We start from the raw sequence: 14,703 nt of genomic DNA on the forward strand, positions 1-14,703 counted from the left end.
CTGTACTGGAAGAAACTTTACTCTCATCCCTGATACATTCTGGTTCTCAAGCACACAGGGACTGTACAGCAGCTCTCACAGGAGCAGCACTTCACTACTTTGGGGAGAAAAGGCTGAGTAAGGGTCTCCCCAACCACAAATGTTTAGTTTCAGGCTGAGCACTACACTCTACCAGGCATTTGCATCCCTATCTCTCATAGGCTTCGGTGTTCACTGGGGCAGGTCCCCACCACCAACAAAGATATTGGTCACCTCCTACATGAGGTGACCTTCCACACACTGAGCTTGTTTTCAGAGCAGTACATGGGAGCTCTACACAGGGAAGACAATTCAGGCTCATCCTTAATATATGTACAAGCCTTTTTTTCCTGCAAGTCTTCTATGTTGGATGCATGCCTATATGAGAACCAGTGCAGTCACCAGTCTTAAACAACACAGTCTGGTCTGTGAGCAACACCAGTGGGTGATACTTCTTCACTACCTTTCCATTTTTCTGCCTTCACTTCAGCCCCATCACTTTCTCCTCCATGTCTCATGTCAACAGAGTCATCGTCACACACTGACAAGAGCAAGCAGATTTAGAGAACAAGCAGCCAGGCAAATATCATAGAGATACAGATTCTGGGACCTTGCAAGGTTCCCCAGCTGGACTAGAGACATAAAGGTCAAAATCCTACCAGGATTATATACTCCCAATCTTTGGGGTGTTTGAGGTCCAAGGTTTTGACCTGGCCTTTTGGAGCGAGAAGTGGCTAACCTGAGAATTCTTTGAAACGTTCTGTTTTATAAAAGACGTCAGATGTCTAAAAGAAATAATGTCAGAAGGTTGCTTTTCATGTCCAACTGCTCCACAGTTTACATTAAAAGATAATTACTGTGTTTGGATAACCTGTGCTGCAAAGCAAATCCAACTCTGAAAGGGAAAAATAGCCCCTAACTGTTCAATCTCAAAAGCTGACAAATAGAAGTCACCACCACTACTTCCTTCACTCATTTCCCCTGCTATGAAGGACAAGCTGTGTTATCTGACAGCCTTTACTCAATCTAAGGAATTATTTTGCTTTCCAGATTTTTTGGTTTCTCTTGTTCCCATGTATGTTCCACACCTTGCTCTCTGTTGGTTAAACATGAGCACAGAATCCAAAGCCTGTTGAGAAGCTGCAGGTGTGAAGATGCAATGAACTTCTGAAGCCACATCAAATGAAGCTATCACGCTGGGAGAAGGAGAAAGACATCTCTAAGGGTTTGAGTGCATCTCAGAAGCAACTGTGCTAACAACAAGCACTTGTAGCCTGATTTAATGTATGCATCACAAGGCAAAGCAGACCCAGCCTTGAAAGTTTGGAAATAATTTTTGGGTCTGACAGGACTCTCAGGCTAAAACCTGGACTGAAGGGTTTTAAAGCACATCTTTCTCAAGATGGCAATTTCCTAAAGGGATGAGACACTTTATGTCATCACCAATAGTAAGGGAAGGATTTATTTATCTATTTATCTATTTACCTATTTATTTGTTTCTTTGTTTGTTATGTTGGAAAAAGAAAGTTAACAAGGGGAGAACCTGTATCTTTTTCTGTGCATAACCTTTCTGTCCTTCTTCCATTGCCAAATGCACACTTAACTGCAGCGCATACATGCTCAGAACCAGCATGCCTACGTGTTGTGGACAGCAAAAATGGTCTACTGAATTTCTAAACACAGTTTAAACCCAACTGAATTGTCTCTACTGCAGACTGTGCATCACGGAGCACTTTTTGGCAGCTCTTAGTGCTGCTTTTCAACATCATTACAGACCCACAGAACACAAATACTACAGAGAAGTGTAGTTAAGGGGGAGCAAGAAAGATGCCTGGGCAGACAGTTAAAGAAATCAGTCATCAATTCACTGAGATAGTTTCCATTTCCATCACAGCAATCTGTTGGATCCCAGAAAACTGTTTTTACGTGGTTCATTAGACAGTAGCCTTTCTTGCTACTAGTTGGGTCAAGAGTCAAAATTGCTGTGTAATTGCAAACCTCCAAGCACAAGGCAAGAGTTTTTCAGTCCTGGAGTGTGTTGTCCAAAGGCAAAAGAAACAGAAGGAAAAGATTATGTGTGAGCAATTGAGCCCTACTGAGAGGGTAAAAAACAAACAAACAAACAAACAAACAAACAAAAAAAAACCCTGAGATTAGCCAAATCTTGTAATGGAAAACAAGAGTCCTGTTGGTAAACTGGCACTTACACCTCAGAAACATGTGTGCTGGGAAAAGGCGCTCAAAAGGTGGGTCAGAATAGAACAGCAGATAAGATTAAGCAGCATATGAAGCTGGGGAAAAAAAGAAAAAAAAAGAAAAAAAAAAAAGAGATGGTTGGACCTTTTTGAGCATTTAACTTCTTGGGTTAATTAAGCATGTGGCCATAGAAGCTATTAAAGAAGAGCAGTTCCCAGCTTAATCAAAGTACATTATTGGAAAAGATACTGAGAAACCTCAGTAGAGAACTCAGCAAATATCAAGTCAAGCTAAATAGCTCAGTTATGATTATTATTAATAATAAATCATGGCCACTGTTTCTTTTGTTTGCCAACAACTCACATAGTTTATGTCTCTGCACAAACCTAGAACACCATTTTATTACATTTCAGAGAGTGCATCCTCCTAAAATGATAATGTGTTAATAATCTATGCTGGGCTTTTTGGCAGGAACCAAAGAGCTCAAACAACTTGAAATAACATCAGCAAAAAATTATTTACTCCCCATCCCTAGTTGCAGAGAAAACAGAGGTTTTCTTGGCTCAGTTACTCCTCAATAGATTTCTGGTTTCAATTAAAACTTTGAGTCTGAGAAGTTTTTTTTTTTTTTTTTTTTTTTTTAAAAAAAAAAAAAAAAAAAAAAGCTGAAGCCAATAAGAGATGGAAGAGAAGTCTCCATTCACTGTGTGTTTTTGCTTTTTTTTTTTTTTTTTTTTTTTTTCCTTCCCTGTTTTTACATAACCCTTCCAAGCGAAGAGAGACTAAAGTTCATCTACATGGAAGGATTTCTCTCGTTTTGCCTAAAGAGCAAATAGACAAAATAATAATAATGGTAAGAAGTCTGTCCCTTCAGCAGAAGTGTCAGATGATGGAGGAAAGCAGCCTGCCGGGGCTGAGGAGGAGAGAGGTGTCTGTAGAGCAGCCACTTGCACGTTTGCTTCGAGGGGCATTTTCCCTGCCTGTGATAAGAAGTCCTAGACACTTGATTCTGCAGGTTTGTGATACCGCTTCCTAACATCAGGCGGACGATTATATCAATCCGGCAGCCTGCACCAAGTTATCCCTGGCTGCAGGGGCTGCCGAGTCAATAAGTGCTACCGCCTGGCTCCACAGTATGCAACATGGGGGTGGATTTACCAGCGCTCCTACACCCCTGAAACCCTCCTGTCAACACCGACGGGATCGCATTACTCTCCCTGACAGCAGAGGACTAGCGGGCTCGGCGATCCGCTCGCCTCGCACCCCCTTTGCTGGCTGACAGATGGACATATAAGGCAGCAGGGCTGCTCCCCCGACCCCACTAGGGTCACAGTGGTCCGGCTGCTGCCGGAACAGCTCTACGCGGAGCTGCGGCGTTTCTTTGCCCGGGGTACGGCCGGTGCAACCCCACTTCTCTCTTCGCTTCTCTCCTGCGGGGACCCGAACCCCTGAGGGGGGGACGGCGGCCTCTCCCCGCCTGCGAAGTGCCCTTTTAGCATCAGGCGTCGGGCCCGAGATTATCAGTGCCGTTTATTTGAAGCGGAAACGAATCGGAAATCCTTCTCTCAACTGGCTTTTTTGGACACATAAATACACGCAGGCAGGGGCAGGCGGCGCGGTGCGGAGCGCGGCGGGGATGGCCGATGCCCGGCGTGATGCACACTCACTCACACACACGCTCACACACACACACACACACACACACACACCCGCGTCCACTGGGGAGCGAGGCGGGAGGCATCCTCCGCCCCACTGGGGGGTCCTGATATCCCCCTGCCTTCCGGCAAGGAAGGGCTGCGTGTGTGTGTGCGCGTGTGAGTGTGTGTGTGTCTGTGCAAGTGTGTGTGTGTGCCCGGGGGTGGGCAGCGAGCCTTGCGCCAGGGCTGGGGTTGACAATAGCCGCCCTCAGCTGCAGGCTGCATTTTGCCCCCCCAACCCCCTCGGCTCATACACACACACACACGCGCGCGCGCGCGCGCGCATACATACACACACACACACACACCCCGCCAACACCCGGGGGACGTTCACGAACAGCCCAAAGCTCAACTCTCCGCTTCCATCCACGGCGAGGAGAGGGGCCACTCTCCCGCAATCACGGTCTCGTTATTAACACCGATTAATACCGCGCTTCACTCCTCCGCCGAGCAGGGGAGGTTTCCCGCATTCCTCATCCCCTCTGCAGCCTCCAGCACTCTCATGCTCCCGCAAAGTGCCGCGTGTCCTTTTCAATGTCAAAAGCAGCGCGGGGCCGCGGACGCCCGGGGGCACCGGAGCCCCCCCCCCCACCTCTCCTCGCCCAGCGCCGAGCACCGGCCCCGCACACACACGCACACCCGCTCACACTCTCTCTCACACACACACACACACTCAGATCCCCAGAAGGTTACAGTGTTGCTCTCTAGCTCCACTTAACCTGCAATTTACGAACCGGGCTGGGGGGAGTAGGGGGGGGGGGGGGCCGGGTGGCTGCTCGCCCTGCTTTCCACATGCACACGCAGAGCAGTCACCTACCCCTGGTATCTTCGGGGGAGCTCATACAGGGTAGCAAAGCGGGGTGGGGGGCAAAGAGGGATAAATACAATATGCAAACTCCTCGCGGAAAAAAAAAAAAAAAAAAAAAAAAAAAAAGGAAAAAAAAATATAAAACCCTAAATTTGCAACCCCTTCCCAGCAGTTCGGCTGTATCCCCCCCACGCCCCCACCCCCCCCACCCCCAAAGACGCACATGCATGCACACACCCCCCACCCGCCACAAAGCATGGGGAGGGAAGGAGTTTCGGGGAGAGGGACCGCATGCATTGCACTGAGGAGAAATTACCCCCTCCCTTCCGCCCCCCCAAATAAATAAAGCCCCTTCCGCGCCATTGCAAAGTGACAACACGAAAAAAAGGAGACGATATTAACTTTTGCATGCAGAGGGGAAAAATGTGGGGAGGGAGGAGAAGAGAGAAGGGTAAGACCCTCCTGCAAACCGTATCACCAAGACAGACCTTTCCTCGATGGCTCAGTTTTTTTGTTGGATTTTTTTTTTTTTTTTTTTTTTTTTTACTAACCCATATCCCCAGAACGGCAGTGGGGGCTTCTTAACAGCGTCCTCTTCTTCTTCTTTCTTCCTCCTCCTCCTCCTTCGGATTCCCCCCTTCTTCTCTCTTCTCTTTTAGATCCCGGTTTCAATCCCTCGCCACAGCCCCCAAAGGTGCTTTTGCTTGTGTTGCGGCAAACCCATGGCGGTGTTCATCTGTCAGATTAGGGGAGCGCACGGCCGCGCAGCACACGCAGAGCGAAGAGGGAGGAGGGCGGGGGGAGGAGGGAAGGCACCCGGGGAGAGGGAGATGGACGGACAGACAGACGGATAGATAGCTCGGCAGATAAATGATAGATAGATAAATAGAGAGAGATAGAGCGAGAAGGGGGGAAAATGGCGTCTTGGAAGCCGGAATCCCGGAGTAAATCAAATTAACACGCAACACCCAGAGCAGTCCCGGCTAATTTTAGCAGGATCCAAAATAAAATGAAAAGGAAAAGGGGGGTGGGAAGAAGCAGAAGTGGAGGGGGGGGGGGGGGGGAACAAGGGGAGGAGGGGGGGAAGGAGACAAAAAAAAAAAAAAGAGGGAGAGAAAAAATAAAAAAAAAATAAAAAGAATCAATGCACTGGGTAAAATCCTGGATTTGAAAATCGATGGAGCTTGTCTCTGTCTCTCTGTCTCTCTCTCTTTTCCTTCTTTCTCTCTCTCTCAATTTTTTTTTTTTCTTTTAAGCGAGGGCTTCTCTTTCTTTCTTTCTTTCTTTCTTTCTTTCTTTCTTTCTTTCTTTCTTTCTTTTTTTCTTTCTCTTTCTTTCTTTCTTTCTTTCTTTCTTTCTCTCTCTTTCTCTCTTTTCTCTCTTTCTCTCTTTCTCTCTTTTTTTTTTTCTTTCTTTCTGTTTGTTGTTGGTTGTTTGAGGGGCCTTTTGCAGGGGGACGCGGGCGGGGAAGCGTTTTCGCTTTTGCTTTTCCCGGCGAGGAGTTTTAAGAGAGAGGGAAAAAGAAAAAAAAAGAAAAAAAAAAAAAAAGAAGAAAAAAAAAAAAAGGGACGAGAGGACGAGAGAAAGAAAAGAGCAAGCAAGCAAAAAAAAAAAATTAAAAAAAAAAAAAAAAAACAACCCAAAACCCAAAACCCGCGACGAGAAAAAGGCTGCTTTGGCGGCGAGGAAGCTGTTCTCTTTATTCTGGCTCTCGTCTCCGGAGCGGGGCCCGTGCTGGTGCCGGAGCTCCGGCAGGCTGCGGGGCTGCGGCCGCCCGCTCCCCCCTCCTCCGCGCCGCTCCGCGCCGCCCCACACCGCCCCACGCCGCTCCGCGCCGGGCCGCGCCGAGGGAGGGCAGGGGGAGGGCAGGGGGAGAAGCCCCGCTTTCCTAACGGGCGCAGAGTCGGTGATCGCACACACCCACCCACCTCTCCTCGCTCAGAGCTCGGGAAGGGGGGAAGCCGGAGGCCGCTTTTTGCACCCCGTTAGATTTATTATTTGATTTTATTTTTATTTTTTCATTTCTCTGTCTTTTTGGTCTTTTTGGTCTGGTTCACACACACACCCCCATCCCCCTTCCCTGCAAGGGAAGGTGATTTGTTTAAGCAGATTTGGGGGCTGGTGGTTCCGTCTCTCTCCTTGCCCCGTTCCTCTCGCTCCCGGAGTCTTGCTACACTGAGTTGGGCCATTGGGAGGGGGGGGGATTGTGGAGGGTGGGTGGGGGGGCTGGGATGGTGGCGGGAATCCAGGAGGAGAATAAATGGTAACGATCAAGCACACACACTCACACACTCACACACACACACACACGTTCACACTCGGTGTGGCTGCAGCAGTGCTCAGCCCTGGGTTAATGTACTCAACAGTGCCACTACCTGACACAACAGCAGCAGTGATGGGGGCAGGGGAGAAAAGGCAGAGGAGGTGAGAGGCTCAGGTTGGAGCTGTTTAGCCCATCTCAGCTATTCCTCTTCCACTTCCCCCATATATGCCATGTCACAACACAGCTGCTGCAGGCTCACTCCCTGCGCAGGAGATCTTCAGGGTGCAGTGACTGATGGTCAGGCTTGACATGAAGAGCTGATCTCTGGGGGTTGGAGAGGACAGACAAGGACTCTCAACACCTTTGGCAAGGTAAGGATTAAAGCTTGCCTGCCCCTTTCACCAATAATCTGTAATAGTGCACAAATTCAACACAAATTCAGGTCTGGGCTGGAGGATGTGTACGCAACAGCTGTGCCAATTCCTTGCTTTCCCATCCTTGCTCTTCCAGCGATCCGTATGATGCTGTTTTTTGGGTTGCCAGTTTCACAGATCTTTACTCACAAGAGTAAATTTTTTGTTTGACTGAGTAATCAGATGGATGATGAGGAGAAACTCCCAGAAAAGGGAAGATTTGTGGAATGGAGCTGTGGAAGTGTACTTACAGGTGACGGTAGCACTGGGAATGCACTTTGGGAATGTCCTACCTGAGTACCCCTGTGTGTTTGATGGCAGTGATGGTGCCACGGTCATATGCTGTCATCCGCATCCCAAAGCATTACAGGAGGCTCAAAGTACACAGTGTTTCTCCCCTTTGCTCTGGTACAAATGGTAATAGCAAGTTGTCATCTGAGTGTTCTGAATTCAGGGTCAGCTGACGCAAGGACTACCCTATTTGACCCTCAGCAGCTGCAAAGGCGTATTTGTATGCCATAGTCCCTTAAATGCCTAGTGTGGGATGTGTTTTTCAACAACATGCACGCTGTTCTGTCACCAACCAGATAGGAGAGGTCTATATGACCCGAAAGATACCAGCATATCTGCTACCACCACTATGGTAGCTGGGTGACTATTGCTCTTAGCCCCATTGTGCATTCTGGGAACAAGCTTTCTGGAAAAATCTCCTAGATAAAAATCACTCCAAGCCATTATTTCCCTTTAGATTTCTCCACATGACGCACCTCTGCCATACTGCTGGCAAATGATGTGCTTGGGTAGAGGCAAATCCCAAACTGGTGTATTCTGGTAGAGGCAATGGGCTGCATGCATCCTTCTTTTCCCCTGGTCCGTCTATCCTGCTTCCTACCACAAACAGTGGAATACAAATCCATAAGGTACACAGAAATAAACTACGTCCAACAGATCACCCCTCCCTCTGTCTCAAACAAATGCACGTCCCGAAAACTTTTGAATCAGAAATGTCACACCAAAAATGTTGACATTTCTGATTGAAACCAAACAAGCATTGTCGTTTCGAATCAGCGCTTTGACACGGAGTAGAGGCTTGTTTGTTTAAATTAAATCACCCAACTGGAGCTACATTTTGTCATTTTGTATCTGAATGAAACAAAGAGAAACCGTGTCGACATTTCTTGGCAGAGCTGAGAGTGACATTTTCCTGTGAAGGATTTTGGTTTTGAAAAGTTTTGGCAGGTAAATCTTCTGCACCAAAGAGCTCCACTGACCCTCATCTTCCTCCTTGGAAGAAGCCAACACACGTGATTATGAAGTAGTTGACTTGATCAGATTAACACAGAAAAATGAAATTTGGAGCAAAATGCTCCAACAGGGAAAATAACAACAAAATCAATTTTGATTTTTCCTTTGTTAGAAAATATTGTTTTATTTATATTTAAAAAATTTTGGATAAAAACTTTATCTTAACCCTTTTCTCATTTTGCTTTCCTTTTCTCCTCTGGCTTCCCTCTAAATTTATTTATTTATATATTTAAGCAGCCCCTTTGAATTCACTTTAAACTGAGAAGTTCAATTTGGGAAGTGATTGAGATAATGACATATTTAATGCTTGCTCCCTGTATATGTATATGTATATGTATATGTATATGTATATGTATATGTATAGCCCCCTCTCCCTTCTTCCCCTCAGCAAAGAAAAGGAAAAAAGGAAAAGGAAAGGGGAAAGGAAAAGGAAATTAAAAGGAAAAGATAAAATAAAAATATAAAAAAAAAACAAGGAAAAAGAAAAAGAAAAAAGAAAGAGAAAAGAGAAAAAAAGAATAAGGAGAAGAAAAAAAAAGAAAACGAAAAAAAAGAAAAAAGAAAAAGAAAAAGAGGAAAAAGGAAAAAAAGAAAAAAGAAAAAAGGAAAAGAAAAAAAAGAGGAAAAAGTGAAAGAAAAAGAAAAAGAACAAGATTTAGACCTATTTAAGGAAGTTTTTGGTTGATCAACAGTTATTCTTATGTCTGTACTGCATGCAACATACGAACAAAATATTATCACACCTAATTACTTGTAGACCACAAACTCTGACAAGTCCCATTGGACCAAATTTCATAAGCAGAAAAAGACCCATTCCTTTGAGTGACCACAGTCTATAATGTGTGCGCATAAATCACCATGGGTCAGGGTTGACATCAAGGGATTTCTTACCTCTGCCTTCTAGATCTAAAAGATTTTTACTCTTTTAAAAATTCTCTCCAAGTAGCTCTGTAAGGTGCCAGGGAGTTAGTACTATCTGAGTGGTTCATCTGCAGAAGTTTCCTTTTCTTTTGTTCTTTTCACTTAAAATACACCATAGCATTCATGAAGTTGGTTTGGTTTCTGCAGTGGAACCTGAGATGCATTTCCTTTTTTTGTCTGACCATCTACATGTAACCTTGGCTGCATGAGACAGGCAGATGTTTTATAATGAAGGTCACAAGCCTGTAATTTTTATACAAACAGTGTATTGAGCTAAATATGTAAGTAAATCTTTTTGGGTTCAAGGTATAAATTAATGCTATGCAAGATTACTGGGTGATGTGTAAGATAATGTAAAAGGAAGAAAAAGTATTTGTTTTCCCAATAAAACAATGGTAACACTTTACAGGCTTCAAAAATACAAATCATTAAAAAGAAAAAGCTATTTACAATCATTAAAAAAGTAAATTAAAGTGAATTAAAGCTGACCAGTTTCTTCATGAGTTTTAGCTTCCAGGTCTTTAGTGCAGTTGGGAGTTTTATACAGTAGACATCTATCTATCTATTTTATCTATCTTATCTATCTATCTATTTACCCACCCGTCTATATATCATCTATCTATGTATCCATCCATCCATCCATCCATCCATCCATCCATCCATCCATCCATCCACCCATCTATCCATCCACGTATCCATCTATCTATCTGTCTATCTACCTGTCTTCTGATCTACCTATCCATCCATCTATCTATCCATTTTTCTATCCGTCCATTAATCCATCCATCCATCCATCCATCCATCCATCCATCCATCCATCCATCCGTCTGTCCATCCATCCATCTGTCCATCTATCTTTCTATCCATCTATCCATCCATTCATCCATCTATCTATCTATCTATCTATCTATCTATCTATCTATCTATCTATCTATCTATCTATCCACACATCATCTCTTAGACATGCACTGGTTAGCAGTTACTGCTTACATTGCGGTTAGAGTCTCACTGCAATGTAAGTTTTGGGAGATTACACTTGGAGATAGGTGAAAACAGGGAGAAATATGAATGTACTTCAGTCTTTCCATTTGTTTTCTTCAAGAATTGGAAATTCAACTGTTGGAACAATTGGTCCAAAAATAGAAATAACAGTGATTTTAAATCTGCCCTTTCATTTTGCGAATCTCTCAGACTTCTGGGTTGCATTTCAGCATTGTTGTGTGAACAAAGGCAGCCAAGAACAAAAATCCAAGGCCAAAGGGCTGGAAATCAAGTGCAAAACTAATTTTAAGAGACTCAAACCTCCTCTTTTGGTTGATTCTCCACAGATTTGGTACGCTTATTCCTTGACATTTCCTAATAATTTACCTTGTACAGTATTTTGACAACTAAGTACTGTTGTTCCTATTCTGGCATCACTTTGTTGGAGCGAGACTTTGCCATCATCACTTCTGTCCAAAAACAAAACAACAATTTTTTTATTTTCTTTTTCATTTTCTCTCTCCTATTTCTCATCCAGGACAATTAGGAGAAGACCTTGGTAGCTTAGAAACACCATATTACACTGTGGAAAATGACCTCCTGAGAGGGTCAGTTCAAGTCAAAGACTTTCTTAGCTATCAGATCTTTCCACAGCCACCTTCCCCTTACAGAGCCAGTGACTGAACATTCATTTGTGATCAGGCAGCACGCAAAAGTTGTGGAACTCGGTGATGCAGCACTTGCTGACACACCAGCAGAGGACATCTGCCTTTGCATACGCTGTTCAGACAAAAGTGTCCTTTTGAACACTGTTGAATATTGGCCTCCTGTAGCTCTTTCAGCATCCATTAGTTTGTTCCTACTTTTACAGCTGAGGTGATATTTTGCAGTCTTTCCAGAGCTCTAAGTAAATGTGATCTTGAAAGTACATTAAATTATTTCCCTCATAAATAACATCAAATAAACTAATTACTAATAAGCATCAAAACCTCTCCTGGATTCTCACGTGCATTGTTGATCTAATATGTGGTGAATTTCAATCACAGTTTTCATGCTGATTACAATTTTGCATATAGATGTGTATAGCTGTGTATACATATATATATAAGACTTTATAAACTAACAGAAAAGCAATAACATGAATAAGAAGCATGTAAGCAAAAATACTGCATCAGTGAATGAAGCATAGAACTGGCAGGAATTAATTTAAACCTATGTAGTTTAAGATAGGGAGTGAATGGATCTGTTTGGGAATCATGAGTATAAAGAACTGTTTAATTTGGTTCTAAAAGGAAGCTATAAAATGAATTGATAACTAGAAGTTGAAGTCAGAGAGAAGATCACAGTTCTATAAAGATTAATCATTTTAGAAACTTAATAGGAGGATTGGTAAAAATCACCATCTTGTGCCATTTTCATGTTGAAGACTAGATTACGTTGTAGAAGATACTTTTAAGCCAAGCAAAAGTAATTGGGTTCAGGACAAGAGTAGACATGAAATGAGTTAAGAACTGCCTAACTGACGGATCTTTGAAAGTAATTGTCAATGCAGAATTACTGTGGGAGAGGAGTATTACTAGAGTTTTCCCCTATGCTACTCATCAGTAATTTGAAAGTAAATATAAAACTACTCTTGATGACATTTATAGATGACATTATGGTCAAATGTCATCAAAATAGCAAAGAATGAGAGTCTAGGACAGTCTGGCTAAACAAACTGCACCACCTGACTCAGGCAAACAAAATGCATTTTGGTGCAATAAGATGCAAGTTCTGCCTCTTGAAAGCTCAGACAAAATCCTTGTAATCTGATCAGCTGCAGCCTGGACAAGCACCGTAATTCTCGCTCTCAGTTGGACCCTTAGATCTGAAAGTGCTGATGTGATCCTTGGCTCTGCAGCCAGGTGACTTCTGGTGTATGGCACCAGTAAGGTTGAACCTGAGAGGCTGTTTATGTGGCTGACAGCCACATTTCAAAACTTATGGTGACAAAATTGGAGAGGTTACAGAAAAGAGCCACAAAAAAAATGATTGAGGGCAGGGGGAAATGATTTGTAGGACAAGCGCTGAAGGATTATGTTCAGCTATCAGAAATAGATTTGATTTCAGGAGGAAAAATGCCTTGTAGTGAAATAAATTGCAAGGTACCAAGGGATCAGAGTCAGGCACCTAATTTCTCAGAGAATTTGGACCAGAACTATCCCTCCCTACATTTCCTACATAACATTTGAAGTGATCCCTATCCTCCGTAAATCCAAATAATCCCTAAGTCTGTCCAGGAACTGTGATGGAGAGATCTTAGTTAAAGCTTTGGGGTCTACATTATGGCTGGGTATTTCATTGCCCCAGTGCAGTTCTGGATCTGATCTGGGACTTCTTTCTGAAAAACAAAGGTTTAACGGAATAAATTAAATTATTTTTTAGCTTAAACTGAGGTGAAACATGGTTGACTCTGACAGGCTGGAGACAGGCTGGATGTGGTCCTTTTTGTCTTGACAGTCTTTGAAAATAAATTTGCAGCAGAATCATGTTAATGTCTGTTGAACTTTGGCTGACAGCAACACACACACAGCCCCAGCACTCATGAAATACTATATAAATTGATGAAATTCTACTATTCCTAGTTGAAGGTATCAGTCATCCAATGGCTGAAGAAACACTACTCTAAGGGGGAGGACAAATTATGATTTTTCTTGAGAAACTGTTGAATCATTGAAACTGAAAATTTTCCTTTTCTGGCTTTGGTAAGGTGGATTTCTTCAATCCAAGATGAACTTCTTGTCGCAGAATTGTACAGAGCTTAACCTTCATGGTAAGATCCCAGTGGTAATGTGTGATATCATGCCTTACATTTCTAACCTATCCAAGCCAAGGCGGATACATGATTTTTGTCCTCCAGATATAATATGTTGGTTATTCTTGCATGGATCAGCCATTGTATTTGTTTGGACTGCTCTGTTAGATCATGAATAGCACTAACTAGATCAGGGATAATTGATTGCCTTTGTCCACAGATCTCCTATGGAGAGGATAATTTATTTTATTTTATTTTATTTTTTTCTTCAGAAAGAAACAAACCAACAAAGGAAACAACAACAACAGCACACACACACACAAATGGACTTGGTTCTATCAAAGCAAATGAACTGCACTCCTACCTCTACTTTTTCCCTCTTCCAATACCCCAAAAATAAAAAAACAACAACAAAAAAAGTGTCAGTAAACTTCAGAGAATATGAGAATGTCTTTCATGATTCTTCTTTGCCTGATGTGATTTTGTTGGACCCGTCATGAAAAAGGTCATACAGGCCTGAGATAATGTCAGCAGTTGGAGGATGCATTTCACAGGTGAATCAAGACTGGACTCAGAGCTGTTTGGAGGAAAAAAATGAGCATGCCCACATGTTATTTGTGATGTGAAAACCTTTTAGACAAGGCTGACCATGGACAGCATGCAGTTCTCACTGTCTGTTAACTTTCTTTATCTGAAATGCAAGTCATTTTATTTACTCTTTTCCTCCCAGGGTTTCACAAAACTTGACACACGTGTGCTTTATGTGTTTTAATTATTTACAATTGTTGTGGGACACCTGAAACTTTTGAAGGTGGAAACATGAGGAACAAGGTGTATCACATTTCAGTGTAAAGCTCTATTTGAATAACAGTGTACAAACACAAGCAATACTTCATGGTGTTTGGCACTCTGTGCATGAATGGGTTCAGCAGACCATGTGTGATGAGAATGAGATCCCATAAAGCTGGGGTGCAATACTGAGCAAGAATCACTGCTGATATCAAAACTCTGTCATCTGATCTGGGTCTCATGTGAGGGACAGAGCCTTTCCAAACCCAGTAGCTGGTGGCATCAGGCAGATGGGATGCTTGAGTCTATACCACAGTAAGGAATAACACCCTCAGTAGACTGCAGATTTTGTTTGCAAGTGCCAGAGCTAAAGCACAGCCTCAGGATACCTAGTTCTGCCTTCCCTCCACTCCCTGTTTGTTATCATTCCCTGATCCAGCCTTAGATCTGATGCTGAGGCAACTCCCTGAGGCACCAGCATCAGCTCAAGCTACCCTCACTCTGAACCCGAGGGGAAA

The 14,703-nt window shown here is 43.4% G+C and overlaps 1 protein-coding gene across 1 annotated transcript in view; it reads right to left on the reverse strand.

Moving 5' to 3' along the window:
- SETBP1 (SET binding protein 1) overlaps window positions 1-6,049 on the reverse strand; it is a 268,893-nt gene extending 262,844 nt beyond the window's left edge. Inside the window, exon 1 of the mRNA XM_085213603.1 lies at window positions 5,271-6,049. The gene's annotated coding sequence lies outside the window, so the exon portion shown is untranslated. The remainder of the gene's footprint in view (window positions 1-5,270) is intronic.
- Window positions 6,050-14,703: the final 8,654 nt, after the last annotated feature.

This window comes from Meleagris gallopavo, chromosome Z, assembly GCF_905368555.1.
Source record: "Meleagris gallopavo chromosome Z, MGAL_WU_HG_1.1, whole genome shotgun sequence".
Classification (NCBI taxonomy): domain Eukaryota; kingdom Metazoa; phylum Chordata; class Aves; order Galliformes; family Phasianidae; genus Meleagris; species Meleagris gallopavo.